The sequence below is a fragment of the Impatiens glandulifera genome, chromosome 3 (assembly GCF_907164915.1).
Source record: "Impatiens glandulifera chromosome 3, dImpGla2.1, whole genome shotgun sequence".
Lineage (NCBI taxonomy): Eukaryota > Viridiplantae > Streptophyta > Magnoliopsida > Ericales > Balsaminaceae > Impatiens > Impatiens glandulifera.
This window is the reverse complement of record NC_061864.1, coordinates 49784412-49799726: the sequence shown is the minus strand read 5'-3', so window position 1 is coordinate 49799726 and position 15315 is coordinate 49784412.

Here is a 15315-nt window from a genome sequence, read left to right as displayed (position 1 = left end):
TAGATTAATGTCACTATTATATTTTTGAAACTCTAGTGAAAAAGAAAAAGAGATTGAAGATATTATATCAAGTTGTGATTTTTGTTATATTTTTATCAATCTTATTATTATTTTTAATTCAGATCTAAATTATTTTATACAACATTGATTTTAACTATAATAATAATAATAAATATAGATTTTTCAATATTAAACAAGTTGATAACTAAACAACCTTGGATTATTTAAAGCAAAAAAGTTTGAAGGTTGAGGATATATATATTTATTGTAAAATTGAATAATTTGTTAGTTTCGTGTATAGATTGATAGGACTTAAATTATTACACACTGAAATCTTAGACTTTAAAAGTTTTCGGTGTTAATATGACTAAAGTAACCAAGTAAAAGTTTTAAAAAACTATTAAATATATATTATTATTATTTATAAATATAATTAAATATAAAGTTAATTTAAATGATAATAAATAAATACAAAAAAAAATTATAATTATAAAATTAATTTATTTGAATAAGTATTATTTTTTTAAATATAAATTTATTTTATTTATGTAAAATAGTATATATTTTAAAATTATAAAATTTTAAAAAATAATAATTATAAAATAAAATAATTAATAATATTGCCACCTAAATATTTTTGCATAATTAGAAAATTTTTATTTTTAGCGTGTATAATAATAACGTCTTTGAAAAAAAAATATTTAGAAAGGTTTACATTGTCTATGTCTCAAGTGTTTGTTAAATATAGTGTTTACTCCTAATATTGTGGCAATTTTTAGAAAATAATTTACACTTATTTTTATCCGTAATAAAATATCTAACCTATACTAAAACTTTCAGTGGATAACAATTTATTTATTTACATTAATATATAATGAATGCCTTTAACTAATTAAAATTAATTTTAATTAAAAATAATATTCTGATTATTTATTAATAAAATGGTTCAAAACATTTATAAATTAAATAAAACTGAAACATATCGGTGGAATGTGAGTGTTTGCAAACTTATGACGGTCAATTATCTATGATCATAAATTCGTTTTTTTAATCTTAAAATTTAAATTTAAATATTTTTAATTCAGAAAAAACTTTCAATCTTATTATTAAATAACTCAAATTAAAATATGAAATTAAAATTTATAAATAAAATTAAAATAAAATGAAAGCTATCCATGAGCCTTAAATTATTTCTAAAATACTAGAATTTTTTTTGATGAGTCATACTGTCACACACTTAAAAATAATAAAAAATTTAGATAAAAGCTTGAAAATTATAAATTGCGAATATGATTACAACCACGGTCTTTTTGTTTTCTCTCCTTTTTTTTGTTTTCATTTTCTTTTTCTTGATTTAATATTTATAGTAGTCTCAATGCTATTGCCCTGATGAAAGAAGTTTGGAATTTATGGATGTAAATATGTAAATAACATCACTATTAATTTGTCGGGTCATTTAGGTCATTTGCGGTTTCAAACAAACTCCATTTTATTTCTCTTTATTTTTCTTAATCTCTAAAAAAAACAAATAAATCAATATCAATATACATTTATTTAGTGTATTTATTTGTACAAATAAACTAACATTAATATATATATATATATATATATATATATATATCCTATTTATTTGTTTATCTATTTTACTCACTCATATAAAATTCAACTTATTTATCGAACTATTATTTATTTTATTGATAATAGTCGATCGGATAAAATTTATTTTGGGATCTAATGGATACGATTATTTCTCAAAAGTAATTTTATTTTTCAAAAAAGCTTATTTTTGGTAGGCTCCATAATTATTTAGAAATATAAATTTGGGAATAAAAACGAGTGTCTACGTAATACCCCTCTTGGACAAAATTTGGATGAAAATTTTAGTTTTAGTAAAACGCATTTCCAAGCTTGACTAATATGCACTTCATTTGAATCTCCTAAATTTATTATTTTTCTCAGATTTATTTAGTAAAAACATTAAAAGATAGAAAGATAAAACCTGCTGGCGCCCATGTTCACGATATTTCTAACCTGATGCTTGTATGACATTTGTTGGAGAATTCAAAATGCAAAAGCTATCCATTTGGTTCATCTAGAAACTTGACAACTATTAATTTTTATAGACACCCAAAATAATTAAATAATTATATTCAGTTTATTATAATGTTCATACACACATACTAGACTAGAATATTTTAAATAAATAATTAATCCTCAAATCGACGCTTTTAGGCCTATTTCGAGTTAATTTAAACGTCGTTTTAAAAAAAAACTCAAAATTTGGACGAACAAACACACCCATGACGATCGACTCGAAAAATGTGGATTTTTGAGTAAAATATTGTTATTGAACCTTTTCGACGAAAAAATCTCACGATGGTCATTCTTTGAAATTAAATGCAATTCATTTTCCGGATCAATTAAATTATACTAGTTTAGAGTAGGATTGGATAAATTATACTAGTTTAGAGTAGGATTGGATAAGTTATATCAAACAAAAAAGAACTCACCTAAGTTCATGTTTTTTTGCCAAAAGGATGGACATTTTCTCCAACCTTGTTCTTGAGTTTTGACTCAAGAGGCTCAATCTCATTCCAAGATTATCCTTTTACATTATAGAGTAGTTTTGAATTAAATCTGGAGATATTTGGAGCCTTGTTCAAGGTTCCTGAAGTCACCGACGAAGTTTCTTTCATTGATGACCACCACAGTGAACAACCATTTTTTGGTTGAGGAGATGGCTCGATCCGAAGCGTATGATGGTGTAGAAGACTACGGTATAGTTGCATCGTGGAGATAATTGCTGGAGAATGCGCTTTAATCATTAGAAGAAACGTTCGATGAACGATTTTTGAAAACTAGAAATAGTTATAACTACATTCTTGATGAAGACAAAGGCATACCCTCCTTGTTAATCGGGAAACATTCATTCTTCGGTTTATGCCTTCATTCTTAATCGGGAAATGTTCTTCAATCTTTCATTCTAACTTTGTCTACAATTAATGTGCTCTTAGATTTTTTTAGGAAAGGAATACGGCTAGCCCTTTAGACATAGGTCACAATACTCACAAGAACAAAAAGTTCCAAACACGAAACAAAAGTGTAACAATCATTCGAACATCAAATGACCAACTATTTAGGAGTAAAGACTGTCCTTTAGGATATGCGTTTGGGACATAACGCCGATGATCCTTTCTCAGACATAAACAAGCACCGAACCCTTAAAAATAAATCTTTTTTTTCTCTCTTTAGTTTATTTAAGAAGTAAACTAAATTGGCGACTCTAAAGTCAATTAAATCAATACATCCGCGAATGAATAGATTTAAAACATGTACGGACAAATTTAAAAGGCATATGATAGAAAACTCTATTTTCAGTTCCTCATCCCATATCATCTTTTACGGGATACAAAGAAAGGTAAGTCAAGGGGTTCTCTAACATAGATCGCCTTGAAACACCCAAAATGTTTTCTTTCCTAAAATAGTGCATGGGTCGAACCTACCTTAAAATCTCTCGTCTCCTACCACGGGAGCCCGTGAGGAAGGTAAGATATAGGGACGATAAATTTTGGATCACACAGCCCTTAAAGACGGGGCCTTCAAAAAAAATTCATAATTGGAGATCCTAAAAACATAGGCACGAATCCTTAAAAAACATGATGGATGAAAAAAAAAAAAAACGCGTACAATTTTTTACCTGATCAGGGCCTTAATTTGTCCACATAAACTAATAACTAAAAATGTTATGGTGTTTGACTTAACTTGTTCACTTTAGCTAAGAAACAAAAACCTTAAGTTTGACTTAATTTGTCTCCTTAAACTACGAACCCTAAAGTGTTTCTACTTTTGACCCAATTATGACTTAGTTTGTTTACTTAAATTAAGAGATAAAAATTGTTATGGTGTTTGACTTAACTTGTCCACTTTAGTTAAGAAACAAAAACCATAAGTTTGACTTAATTTGTCCACTTAAACTAAAAACCTTGAAGTGTTTATACTTTTGATCTGACTAGGACTTAGTTTGTCCACTTAAACTAAGAAAGGTCTTTTAGCTTGTCCACTTAAGCTAAGTTATTCTATGTTTAGCTTGTCCTCTTAAGTTAAAAAACTTTAAAATACTTAGCTTGTCCACTTAAACTAAATATTATGTGTTTGACTTAGCTTTTCCACCTAAGTTAAGTATTTGACACTCTTTGTCATTCAACACAGCTTGTTCACTTAAATTAGGGTTTATCTTGTCTTTTTAAGCTACTTAACTGAATACTTTTTTATTTTTATTTTAATAAAAATTATTCTAGTATAGAGGGTTCCTTATCTTTTCATCACATGATTAATCAAACACACTTAAGAAATGAAATGTACGCCTTCTAGTATTTGAGCGCCTTTACATTATCATATTTTAGTGACGTTGGATCAAAACATCTTCAAAAACTGGTTTAGAACATTGTGTATTTGACTGTTCAAAAGGAGACCAATGGTAAGTGCATTTCTTCGACATAGAGTTTATCATTTACGAATTCAAACTATAGTACGAACGATAACGTCGATTTTCCTTGAATAATCTTATATGCTTGAAACATTAATATTTGAAGTTCACATCAAGCTTAATATTTCAACCACGTACTATGAGATTAAATATCACTTCTCTTCTATAAGTTATGTTCTTCGAACTCTAGGCCTCAAAGTATTTTTCCTTAAACATACTCATAGTATATCTGATAGAATCAGTACACTATTGTTCTTACGTTTAGCAAATCCGACAAAAGTCTAGGCAAACAATAAGTGGTGATTTCAATATCTCAACTAATATTAATGTCTTTTTCATCATCTATTTCCTATGAATGGAGTATATCTGATAAAATTGATACACTTTTGTTCTTGTGTTTAACAATCCGGACAAGAGTCTAAGTTGAACAACAGGTGGTGATTTCAATATCTCAACCAACACAGTATTGCTTAATATAAGTTCTTGTGTTTTCCTACTTTTTTAGATGCCTTGAGTTCTCACGCATAACCTCCATTAGAGATGAAATGCCTCCGTTAAAAATAATTGTTCCGAGTTTGGGCATTTTGACTTTTCCATGAGCTTTTCTAACAAGTTTCCGGGCGCTCCGTAAGATTTTCGAGCAAGTTCAATCGGATAATACTCTATTCGAATTTTAAGAATTACTTTGGCTCCTTTTGAGATAGTCAAGGAAACAATTGACCTTTCCTTATCCTTACTTATTTTCTAAATCCTCGTTTCACTATTCATATTCTTTTCTTTATCTATTATTCGCTAGAGGGATCAAAAGGTTTACACTTGTCTCAATGTGATCATAATCAATCGTGTTAAAATATTTGATCATTTTCAATACCCATAGTTTTGATGTTAAACTTAGTCAATGTTAACTTTTTACCTAAGCTAAAATTTCATTATTTTAATCATCATTTTTATTTTAATAAAAATGTCCCTAGTATTGAAATAAAGGTTTTGTGTTTTTATTATTATTTTTTGTTTTATTATGTTTGGAACCAAATCCATGACAGACTGCATACGTATTCTCATAAAAGGAGAAATCAAGCTCAACGTAATTTAAGTTATAGAAGAGTTGAAATTGAAATTGTCCTTTTTGTGATGTCCTTAGTGCTGACATACTGAGTTTTATTTTTGAACATTATTGTGACCGAACCCATAACAGACTACCACGTATTCTCATAAAAAGAGAAATAAAGTACAACGTAGTTCTGGTTACAAAATGATTGTTTTTTGTTTTGGTTTTATTGGGGACCGAACCTTGTTAGAGGCTGCCTACGTACTCTCATAATAGGAGAAAATTAGGTCTGACATAGTTCATTTTACAAAAAAAGAGTCAAATTATCCTTGTCGTGAAATGACTTCCTCCTTTGGCATTCTATTTCTTGATTCTGATGTCGTTGATGTGTAATTCAAACACTGATTGTCTGTTGTATACAGTCAACTCAACTCTTCAACATCGTCACCACAAATATCAGTAACGACTATCAACTTTTCATATTCAATAATCAAACTTGACGGATCACTCCCGTCTATTAGATCCATGCACCTCAATTATATTCAATGTATGAGTTGGTAGGGGATTCATCTTAGCTTTTAAGGTTGTGATGATCTTATCTTTGATGAGTTTCTGAATCACGCCTCTTAGTGAAAGACAATAATTAGTTTCGTGTCCTTTAGCCTAGTGGTATTCACACCACTCATTCAAAAACCTCCTTAATATAGGCCTATTACGATTTAAGGTCAGGATCTGAATTAGTTTATTTTGCTTTAAAATCTTGAGAGCTTTAGATAGTGTCATTCATAGATCGTCGAACTTCATGGGCGGTTTATGTGTAAACGAAGTAGCTCCTTTAGAAGATGTGGGATAAGTTGGATGGTGGCTAGCGGATGATCCCTAAGGGGAACACTTTCCTGACATTCGTGATTTTTGATATTTCCACATCTCATGCATTGGCGATGTAGTTTACATGTGCCTTAGACTTTTTCTGATTAAAATGAGGAATTCCTTAGTATGCCAACATTCACTCGATGGCTTCTTTATTTAATGCGTCGTTGTATCCCATTCTAGAAGCAATCAAGTCCTCCATGTCCTCCATGAAAGCATACTTGTTGACCGACATGACTTTGGTGTACGCTACATCCATATTAGCGTATATCATATCCACTTGAGTTTTTTCATTTGACAGTCCATCGATTAATGAAACTACTACGTTCCACCTATCAACGTACAATTTAAAAGTTTCATATAGACCTTACTTAATACTCTTGAGTTTTCTTTCAATCTTGTCCACTTTAAAAAACATACCGAACCGACTTATGAATACCTGGATTAACTCTTTAATAGTCTGGTGTTGGGCTATGTTTTGACACATATACCACTCAAGTGTCACTTCTTCAAGATAGCAATATCGTAGTCTCCCCGAGTTGCAATGGCATGATGTTCGTAAGTATATTTTCATATAGGTTGTTGGATCTTTATTCCTAACATACTTGGTCAGATGTGGTAATTTCAGTCGTGAGGGACCACATCCCTCTTAGCTACCTCTAACCCAAATTTTTAACTCTTAGCTCCGTGTTGACTTCCCTTTAGTTAAGGCATCAATATGTTCTTTCATTTTGATATAAGAAATCTTGTGTTGTGCTAGTTTGTCGCTCTAACTAGCTGGTTGTACCGATGGTGTTGGGATGAGTAATGACGATGTAGTTTGTGCTCCAACAGGTGAAGAGGTTTCCGTCTTTAGAGCTTGTTCAGTTTTGGTACCCATATTCTAACCTTAAGACATGCCTTATACTATCAGTTTTTTCTTTTTTGGTTCTTCAATAGTTCCTTTCTTCCCCTCTTAGATCTGTTATAGCCTCAATATCTCAAGAGCGACTTCTCAAGTTTCCTCGTCATCTAAGGTGTTCATGATTCTGTTAGCACCTCATATTTAAGGTCATGTGTCATACAAGTGATTGATACATTACGCTAAAGTAGGTTAGTAGGTCTGCTAGTGGCTCCGAACAAAGGGTTTGTTTGACTAGTGAGTGGATTAAATAACTACCTCATGCACTTTAGTATCAAAAACATATTCTCATTGAAACTATCTACTTGGATCCCCGAGATAACGCCGAAGGCAGTTTTCTCTCCAATCATTGGTCTAGGCGGAATAGTGGGTGATGCAGACTACGATGTTGGCTCTTCTTTAGATATCATACGAATGAAACGACCAATAGTAGGATCTTGTGTCTGTCCTATTGTGAAATGTTAAGTCTGTGGAACCATCGAGAAGAGTGCGTTCAAAAACAAGTAGTGGGGACAAGCGGAGTCACCCTTATGCACATATATGTCATAACCGTAATAGGCATTCAATTTTTGATTCATTTTAAAACGTGTTGTATTTTGATATGAGATAAACATTAATAACTCAAAAAGGGGAAATAACATAAGAAACTTTGATATAAATTTAGTCTAGGTCCTTCATCGTTCGTTTGCGCCTTCGTTTCTAGCTCTAACCTGCTTTTGTGTTGTTTTCTTTATAATGTTCGTAAGATCGTTAGCCTTCTGGAGTGATCTTACTTACCTCGTAGATAACACTTGAATCTTCTAGTCTACGTGGCTAACAATTTTATATATGTGTAATACAGACTAAAAACAACAACTCATTATGTTAGGCGTTTTAATTTTCCTTTTTATTGTCAAGCATATTTTAGAATATACTTTTGGACGTCTATCTCATGTATATGCATACCTGTATTTAATATATATAGTAGACACATATTAAGCTCTTTGACGTGGTTTTGTTGCTTGGCCACGACAAGTCAACGACTTTGTAGAAATGATATAATGATTTTTGTTCTATGATTTTTCATGCCTTAAGAGAGAGGGGTGCTATTGATAAGGAAAAATTGAAGATAGTTGATGTAAGGAGTGCTCTCAATTGGACGTACCTCTTACCGTTAATCATAGATTCCTCATTTTTAAGAGTTGGGGATCCATGAATGGAAGGAAGAGTTATTCTGGTTTTTTTACGTTCATACTCATCGAATAAATCACACAAAATCCTCAAAGATGGGTAGAGATCGTCATTCCTCACTGACAATCCTAACTTGTAAATATATAGGTGTATAAGTGATGTCGCACAACACACATCGTATATTACCTAACATAAATAAGCTTTTCAAATTTTTAGAAATAAATATAAAATATAAATCTTTTTGAAAATTTTGAAATAATTAACATTAAATAAAATTAGGGAATATATATATATATAATGATGCTTAATTTTTAAAATGTCCGGATTGCCGGGTCGAGAGCTGTGGTTAATTTGGATATATGTGAGAGTAAATGGATACTTGGGTCAGATTGTGGGTTGACCCGCCAATAAACTTAAAACGGTTTAAAATAAAATTAAAAATGCTATAGGTATGGTTCGAATTTGCAACATATCTATATATATATATATAATGATACTTAATTTTTAAAGTGTCCGGATTGCCGGTCGAGAGCTGTGGTTAATTTGGATATATGTGAGAGTAAATGAATACTTGGGTCGGATTGTGGGTTGACCCGCCAATAAACTTAAAACGGTTTAGGGTTTAGGGTTTAGGGTTTATTGGCGGGTCAACCCACAATCCGACCCAAGTATTCATTTACTCTCACATATATCCAAATTAATCATAGCTCTCGACCCGGCAATCCGGACACTTTAAAAATTAAGCATCGTTATATATATATATAGATGACTTTGATCCATCATGTTTAAACATTAATTAATTTTATGAAGTAGTTACACTTTTGATTTCTCACCTTTATCTTTTTTATTTATTTTCTTCTTCTTGCAACATGCTCTATTTTATCTCCTCTTCTAGTCTAGCGGTAACACGAGGTGATCACTGTATCCACCTAAAAGAGTGTTAGACACCAATTAGTCTTAGTCCATACAGATATCATACAATACAAAACATAGAAATAAAAAAAATATTATCTGAAATGTTGGAACAAAGAATTATTAAACATAGTCATAGTGCTTTTGCAACACCAATTATTCTAGTCAAGAAAAAAGATCACACTTGACGTTTATGTGTTGACTATCGTAAACTAAACCATATGACAATTAAGAATAAATTTCCTTTTTCAATTATAAAGGAGCTTTTAGATGAATTACATAATAGTGGAATATATACAAAGCTTGATCTTGTAACAAGATTCCATTAAATTAGAATAATCCTAATGATACTCAAAAAACAGATTTTAAGACACATGAAGGACTATATGAATTTATTGTTATGTTATTTGGTCTTACTAACGCTTTCTATACATTTTAGAGTTTAATGAACACCATATTTAAGTCTTATCTTCGAAAATTTATAATAGTGTTCTTTGATGATATACTAATTTACAGTAGATCATTTAAGTCACTTAAGAATAGTTTTTGATGCCTTAAAACTTCATAATCTATTTTTAAAAAATCTAAATATACATTTACATATAAAAATATAGACTATTTAGGACATATTATTCTACCCAAGGAGTTGAGGCTGATCTTGATAAGATAAATGCTATACAATATTGGCCTATACCATCAACGCTCAAACTTTTAAGAGGTTATTTAGGTTTAACATGGTACTATAGAAGATTTATTTGTAATTATGGTCTTATAGCTAAACCATTAGTAAATTATTTAAAGAAAGACAATTTTAAATGGAACAATGAATCAGAAATACCTTTTACAAATCTTAAAAATACCATGTGTTCTGTTAAGTAAAATAGTTAATTAATTATTAGTGCTAATTAAATATTAAATAAGAACTTAACTGTGTAAATTTAATCATGTGCAAATTAAAGAAAATCGGAAAGAAAAAGATGTCCGGTATTTGATTAACATCGGTATTTGATCAAAGTCCAATATTATGCAAAAAAGATTCCGGTAATATCCGCATGATCGACAATTTGTGAAGACACGTATCCGGTATTATAAGAAGTCGGTATTATATGAAGCTAACCGGTTTGTTCACTCTTCGACATTTTATAAAAGTATAACCGGTAGTTTGTACTTCGGCTTTTTATCAAAGCGAAGTTGACATTATTCACATCGGCTTTATATTAAGGGACGCGCCCGGTATTTTGCAAATCGAAATTTTGTAAGACGCGTCCGGTTTTATCTTCCGGTATTATATAACTTCAGTTATATAAGAAGTAGGTTCAGTATTATATAATCGATATTATATAAAGCGCTTTCGGTAGTTTGTGAAATTAGCATTCAACAAACACGTAACCGGTTTTATATAAGTTCAGTACTTTGAAAGACGCATCCGGTATTTTACAAATCGGTATTTTTCAAAACACGCATCCGATAGTTTATGTAATCGGTTTTATATAAACACGCTTCCGGTATTATATAAATAAGAGCCTCCGGTATTTTATGACTTCATATGTACATCAAATTGGAGCGCTTCCGGTATTTTATTAAAATCATTTTTTCAACAAAATCGGTATTCTATTGGAGTGCTTCCGACTTTTCCTACTTACTATATTTTACCAACCTCGGTACTATATAAGGAAGCTTTCGGTAATTAAAGACACCAGCTTTATACTTCTCAGATAATTGTTTCCATTTTGGTGCAAAGATTGATGAAGACCTTTTTTGGGGAGCAACAAAGCTATGCTAAGAGAACCAAAGCCAAGTCAAACATTATGAGATATATGCCCCTCTTACTCTGCAATCACATTAATGAATATCTTGGATTATTATCATCCAAGTACAGACAAGATCAAAAAATATCTCATATGATGTACTATTTTGGAATTCATAATATCTTGAATTATAAATGAAAACTTTGTTATAAATGAAAACTTTGTGTTGAAATTGCCAAGGACTCGGATCCTCTAGGGCAATTCCAGTTCTATAGGATCTGGTTGTAGGATCTGGTTGTAAGATCTGGTTGGTCAGTAGATCAACTTTGTTTGTCTTTTTAAAACTAAGCAAGGTAGTAATTTCATCAAAAATGTGTTTCCTGGGTTTAGAGGGATTGTTTTTGTCTAGAATGATAGAGTTTTTTATGAGTATAAAACTCTCAACCAGTTTTGGTGTGATTGAATTTTATTTGAAAAATAAAGTTGACAATGTTTCTTTTTTCTCTTGTTTTTAGTTGCACATATGCTCAATATAGGAAAAGGTTATGGAATCTTATTGCAAATAAATTTTTAAATATGAATCAACCTTGGTGTTATGAGTGATTTTAATGATTACAATACTTTGGAAGATTTGAATAATAACGGATGAGGCACAAGACTTAATGATTGTCATTTGATTGATCTAATGAATATGTGTGAGTTATCTGAACTGAGACCGAAAGATTGTTCTTATACTTGGTCCAATAACCGTGAGGGTGAGGCAAACATTAGATCATCAATTGATAAAACATTTTTCAATAAGGAAGGAAAACTTTATTTCCAAATGTGTTAGCACTTGCCCTAGCTCCGATGGGATCTAGTCATAGCCCGATCCTTATGGACTCTTGTCCATTCCAATATAAGAGGAAAATAAGATTCTTTTTCGAAATGTTTTGGGCAGCTGAGGAGGATTGCAGATCAATCAATAAAAATTCATGACAACAACTCAACTATAGTGAAGGGTGAAAAACAATCAAAGGCAACTTAAAGAGAACTACTCATAACCTTGAAAAATGGAACAACACTTTAAAGATTTAATGAAGGAAATTGAAAGGTTGAAAAAAAGAGTTGACTAAGAATATGAATAAGAATAGACAAGACAAAACTTCTAAAATGCAAAAGTGTCAATTATTAAATATCAAACTAGAGTTCTTTGGGATATGGAGGATAAATATTGGGCAATAAAATCAAGAGAAAAAATATCAAATGAGGGATAAATATATAAGATTTTTGTATACATCCACTATACAAAGACATTACTTCAATTTGATTGTTAGATTGAAGGATAATGATAGATTTTGGAAAGAGGATCATAAGGATATTGAAAATGTTGTGTTGAAATATTTTTAGAAACATTTTTAAATCTGAAAGTGGAAGAAACATTGAACCAATTATAGAGACAATTCCAAAACTTGTAGAAGATGAGATGAATCTAAAATTGTATAAAGTACTAGATGATATGGAAATCAAGAAAGCTATTTTTGGAATTAACGCAAATAAAGAACATAGACCGGGCGACTTTACAAATACATTTTTTCACAATTTTTGGGATGTAATTGAATTTTAAGTGTGCAGGTTGATTAAAGAATCTCCAGAAAAGGGGCGATCCCAAACGAACTAAATCATACCATTATCTCATTGATCCCAAGATATGTAAATCCAAACGAGGTTAGCCAATTTTGCCCTATTAGTTTATGAAACTTTTTGTATAAGGTTGTTTAAACAATTATCACAAATCAATTACAAAATGTGCTACCAAAATTGATCTAAAAAGAATAAAGTGCTTTCATAAAGGGTAGACAAATTCAAGATAATATTTTTATTGCCCAATAAATTTTCCACAATTTTAAAAATCGACCGAAATGTAGAAATGTTTTTTTGGGAAATTAAAGGAGAACTAGCATGACACCCCACAGTCATGGTCCCCTGTTAAAACTCAAAGCGCTTTCAGATGAAATCGAACCCGTGACATTTTGGTCTCTTTAGAGTTTAGGGATTAGGGTTTAGGGATTAGGGTTTAGGGCTCAATAGTTTAAAAGATTCACTTAAATTTCCATTAATTTTGCTATGAAAGTGGATATGAACAAGCATATGATAGAATTGAATGAAACTTTCTGGAAAAATTATTATTGAAATTTGGGTTTTCAACAAATTGGGTCTCCTTATTATGAGTTGTATTTCCACAGTTTTATACTCTATTAAAATTAATGGAAATTTAAGCGAATCTTTTAAACTACTGGGAGGTCCGAGACAAGGAAACCCTTTATCACCTTATCTTTTTATTATATAGTTCTTGAAGACTTATCTCAAATGTTGTTAAAAAAACATGAGAAAGGTTTTTAATGAAATCAAGCTTAATAGACATTATCCTTCCATTACAAATATTTTCTTTTGCAGATGATGCTATGTTTTTTTTTTCTCAAATACAAGTGAATCTGAAAGTAATGCATTGTTAAATTGTATTAACATATTCATGCGTCAGGCCAACAAATTAATTTTAACAAGTCTTTGGTTTTTTCAAAAATATGCCTAAACATATTCAAAACCATTTGATTGATATTTTGCGAGTCCAATTGGGAATCCTAAAGATAGTTACCTTAGGGTGCCATAGGATTGGAAAAATGCTACAAAAAGACATTTTTGAGTCAATTTTGAGTCAGGCTAACAATAAAGTATAAGGGTGGAAAACAAATTTCTTAAATCAAGTTGGGAAAGAAGTTTTAATTAAAAGTGTTTTACAAGCTATTCTATCTTATGTGATGAATTCTTGTAAACTCCCAAAATCCTTTTGTAAAACTCTTAAATCTAAAGTTTGTAAATTTTGGTGGGATAACAATCACTAATAAAAAAAGACCTTCTAGCGATTGGTAAACCAATCACTATTCACTTCCAAACCAATCGCTAGAAGACTATAGCGATTGGTCATAAACCAATCGTCATCAATTGGTCATAAACCAATCGCCATCAATTGGTCATAAACCACTCCATCAATTGCCATAGGTGTTCTCGATGTTGCCTTAATTAGCAATGACGATTGGTGAATGTCCACTCGCAATTTCCCTATGGCGATTGGTTAGTCCACCAATTGCAATTTTCCTTTACTCTATGCGATTGGTTAGCATACCAATCGCAATTTCCCTTTAGTCTCTAGCGATTGGTTAGTATACCAATCGCAATTTCTTTTATAAAAAAAAAATAAATTTAGCGATTGGTTAACATACCAATCGCAATTTCCCTTTAGTCTCTAGCGATTGGTTAATAAACCAATCGCCACTTCCTCTATTGAAAAAAAAAATAATTTTTTTTATCAATTTCTTCCAATAACAGCAAATGAGCAGATGTGTTAGAAATCCCTGAACTAGAATATGAATCCACGTGTGTGAATCTCTGCATTATACAAAGAATTCTGCTTTTTCCATAAAACATGTAATGGAGGGAGAAGGTAAGAACTTTGGTCAATTTTCGTCCTATAAAACATTGTCTTTGAGTAGCTCAACAAAATCTTAACTCTACATTAGAAGAAACTAACCTCTTGTGTTTCTCGGTAATGAACAAGCACTATATGTTCAGATGCCCTAAAAAGAAATCAAATCACTCAATCATAAAGCTTTCCACAATAAATGATCATATCTATGTAGAGAAGTGTTCAAATCAGGAAAGGAAACAAAGTTAAAAGAGAATACATCAAGTACTCATTTAGAGACGTCTATAAAGGTAAATGTGATTCACTTTTGAGGCGTATTCCAGAAGTTTATTACATGAAAGGTATGAGAAATGGTTAGAACAAGAGGACAAGAGGTAGATTGGCATAATGTGGTATTGTCTCCAAAGATTATTCCTCGTCACCAATTTATTCTCTAGCTGGTATACAAGAAAAGGTTGACAACAAAAGACAAAATTCGAAAATACATAAACATATCTGATATCAACTGTGTCCTATGTTCGGGAGTTGAGGAAAACATAAACCATTTATTTGGGGAATGTTTTTTTGTAATACAAATCTGGAGGATGTATACTGCAAACATGAACATCATCAACTTTTCAGGAATATTGGAAGAAATCCAATAGTGGATGAATAATAAAGCAAAAGAAAAATTCTTCTATGTAAGTATGTTGAAATGTTACTTTGGAGCAGTAATCT